The 3,797-nt window shown below is 53.3% G+C and overlaps 1 long non-coding RNA gene across 1 annotated transcript; it reads right to left on the bottom strand.

The window, feature by feature from the left end:
* Positions 1-2,420: 2,420 nt before the first annotated feature.
* On the bottom strand, positions 2,421-3,596 carry LOC311152921. The gene is made up of 4 exons (XR_014616108.1): positions 3,437-3,596; positions 3,176-3,342; positions 3,012-3,092; positions 2,421-2,931 (listed from the first exon to the last, which is right to left on the bottom strand). It is a non-coding gene; the product is annotated as an uncharacterized lncRNA (long non-coding RNA).
* Between the last annotated feature and the right edge of the window lie 201 nt (positions 3,597-3,797).

The following is a 3,797-nucleotide window of genomic DNA, read 5'->3' as shown; positions in this document are numbered from 1 at the left end:
GCAGCGCTTCCTTCAAGCCCCTTCCACACGTACGTCCCCCCCAGAAAGGGATTCTGCTGCAACAAGAAAGGGGGGCAGCCCCCAGAAGGGTTGAGGTTCCTCCCCAGCCGCGCTGTCACGGCCCAGGGGCAGAGAGAGGCCGTGGCACAGACGGCGGCGACCGCACGGCACGGCACGGCACAGAGCGGGGGCCTCTCTCAGCGTGATGTCGGGAAAGCCGCGGGTCCGGCGGCGTCGGGCGGGGTGTCTGACCGGCACGGGGGGATCCGCCGAGAGCCTCCGGCCCCGTGCGGTGACTCCTGCAGAGGCCGAGGGGCGCCGGGCTCCCGCCCTCGAGGCTTTATTCTCCGGCACCCCGAGCCCCGCGGCTGCGGGAGAAGGAAGGAAAGGGGGGACGGGGAGAGAGGGGCGATAGCAGGGGATGAGAAAGGGCAGGCGGGGAGGTCGGGCTCTGGAGGGAAGCGGGAGGGAAAGGGAAAGCTCGCGAGGGGGGTAGAGGGAGGGTGGACAGAGGAGGGGGAGAAGGGGAACAGAAGGGAGTAGCTGGATAGAGACAGGACAGGAAGTAACCGGGTTTGTGGGGGGAGAGGGAAACGGGGGAAAGGGAGCGAGAGAAGGCGAATACGGGGAGGAGGAAGGAGGGGGAGACAGAGGGACAGGCGGGGAAGCCTCACACAGCCCCGGCTCCACCCCGAGCCCGCCCCGGCCTTCCCGGGACGGTGCGCTGGGCGGAGCTCGCCTCGGTTCGGTGACACTTTTGCCACATTCAGCCATTATCGGCTACTCTGAGCTGCATTCGGCTCTTCAAGGGCCATTATCGGCTACAATCGGCCACATTCGGCCATTCCGCAGAGCTCAGCTCTGTTCGGCCCAGCCCGGCTGGACTCGGCTCACACATTTCCTGACGGCAGCCCCTAGGAATTCTAACGTGACACAAACTGCAACCTCCAAAAAGCTTGAGGGCTTTTAAAGAAATATCAGTTTAACTCTCGGGACAGAGCTGAGGGCTCCTGTAGGATAAGAATATGCACATGTACAAGCGATTCCTTCATTTGCATCCTGATTTTATGAAACCCCCCTCTCCCCAAATTCCATACATACCACAAGCAATGGGCAGTTCTGGTTTTTTATCACTTCGGCTGGCACTGCCTGTTTGCAGATCTGGACTGGCACGCTCAACTACCCTCACATTGAAGAACAATGTATCAGATTTCTCAGACAGTTCCCAATCAAACTCACCTATAATCACTGAGCAGAAAATCCTTTGGGGTTTAGTTCCATTTCTCACCTGTTCCAGGCAGAGGGAAGATGGGTTTGTGTTGCACGTGGCAACAGCAGCAGCAGGGATGGATCAGGGTTCTATTTGTTTGGTTGGTTTTTAATTAAAAAAGGGTAATAAAAATGAACCAGGTCTGATGCAAATGTCTTGAAGTGCCACTCAAGCTTTTGAAACCCAAGAAGATCATCCTGATTGCTGAGTCCAGTCTTCCTCTGTCTCCTCCTTCTTCGCACTTACACCCCATTGTAGGAAGCTCTGCAGCCTTTTTTTCCCGTCCTGTATTAGAGACAGGGTGGATACTAAATGCACAGACATGCACAAACAGTCTTTCTGGCTCTCCAAAAAGATAAAAATGCCTGAAATAAATATTAAATGAGTAGTACGCTCTCAAGCTGTTCAAGAAAAGGGAAAGTGGAGCTTTAATGTCCCTCTGAGAGATGTTGAATAAAATCTTCCCCCCGAGTTTGCACACAGTAATGAAATACTGATTTTTGTGACCAAACAAGGTAGGTCTGTATGAGAACAGCTCAGGAGGCTTTCAGGGCTCACGATGATCTCAGTCCCCTGAATTATTTCCCTCAGGGGAACCCCCTCACCCACACTGATGTCCTCTGGCACAGATCTTACCCTTCTGCACCTGAAAAAAAGTTATGACAAAAGTCAAAGGTCTGCAGGATAACTTCAGAGCTCCAAACATCTTGTGTCCATATAGGAATACCAACTCAAGTCCAACTACACGCCACATTACAAATTTCAAGTCCCCAGGACTTGTCCTGTTACACCAGGCCGGGCAGCAGGGCAGAGCAGCTCCGGCACAAACCTGTGCAGACACCCGTGACACAGGACAGGACATGACAGACAACGGGGACACAACACAGACAGAAACCTCTTGTCAGGAAGAATGACTGCAAGGACTGAGAGAATGCAAAATGAGCTGACTGAGGGGAGACCGATGGTGGGCTGATGAGGCTCAGAGAAGCCTGGACAAAGAAGATGCTAACAGAAGGATTGATTCCATGAACTGCAAAGATGCATGCCCGAGAATCCTACAGTCAGAATCCTCTACCTGTCCTCAGATTCTTACAAGTCCTAAGCAGCCATAATGGATCCTCGCAGGGTGCAGCTGCCCATACAGCTCAGAACAAGACCTGAAATGCCATACGACTGGATGCTTCTAAAGAGAGATGGAATTTGATGCCTGTCTGAGCTCCCGAGTCAAAAATTCTATGGCATGGGTGCCAGGCCAAGGAACACAGAGATCACAGATGCTAAGAACGGTACCAAGGTTTTTGATAGTCCCGTCAAAGAGCTAAGGTAAAACACATAATATACCCAGACACATATAATGCACGACGGACAAGTGACACCACACACACCAGCACTGCTCTGCCCTGCACACCTCAGAACTGTGATCAAAAGCAACAACTGATGGGGCCTAAGGGGCCACTGCTTGGACATCCCTGACTCCAAAGCAGACTCAAAAACCTCTCCCGGTGACTCCCAACCCAGCACCCCACTTTCATCTCTTCCGCACGCCACAGCCCTGTACTTATCTCTCGGACAGCTGGGCATGGCAATCCATGCTGGGTGCAAAAGAAAGCGGCCTCACCATCTGGGAAGTCCCTGCTGTCTCCAGGCCACTGCCTCTTACTCTGCCAAGAGAAAGAAAACCAAACATCAGGGCACAAGCTTAGCAGCTCATTGGCCAAAGCCCAACAAGTCTGCCACTCACCCTTCTCCTAAGAATGCCCGGCTCCTCCGGCCGCACGCTTCGGCCGGGCTCAGAGGCCAATGCCATTGTTGAGGGGTCTGCCTGGGTTAAGGGGAGACAAGGTGATGTGGCATTGCTGAAAACGGAGGGGACCCGCACTCCTAGTCCCTACTTCCCCGACTCACCTCAACTCCTCAGCCATTCCTGAGGGCTACACAGACGGGACCATGAAATAGAAAGGGCAGAGGCTTCATCACCGAGTCCCATAATACTTCCAGAGGGCTCACAAAAGCACCAAACCCAGTCCATCGGACGGTCGGTGACGGCGCTTGGCGTACTCTGAGGGGATTGCCTAAAGCACACAAACAAAAACAGATGCTTCGAGGTGTACCAGAAAGTGAGACTTGAGCAATAAAAACTGCTTCTGCACATTACTCAATGCTCACCTTGGCCACTCGGCCTTGACTGCTGCTCTCTGCTGTGACTTCCGAAAAGGAAAGACAAAGAACAGTGCCATAACAGAGTCACCATTTACGTTTCTGCTGCAGAGACACTGACTGACCTGCGCAGGGAAACCCCTCACCCAGGATGGGGCACGCTGCCCTGGATTTTATGCTGCTGCACCTGGAAGAAAGTGAGGACAGAAGTCAAAGTGCTGCAGAATAACTTAAGAGCTCCAAACATCTTGTATCCATCTACAAATCCCATCGAGAGTCCAACTACACCCCACATTACAAATTTCAAGGCCCCAGGACTTCTCCAGTTGCAGGCTACGCAGCAGGGCAGAGCAGCTTCCAGCACAAACCT

Source organism: Fringilla coelebs (genome assembly GCF_963513975.1).
Source record: "Fringilla coelebs genome assembly, chromosome: 4".
Classification (NCBI taxonomy): domain Eukaryota; kingdom Metazoa; phylum Chordata; class Aves; order Passeriformes; family Fringillidae; genus Fringilla; species Fringilla coelebs.
This window is presented reverse-complemented; position numbering and strand designations above follow the sequence as displayed.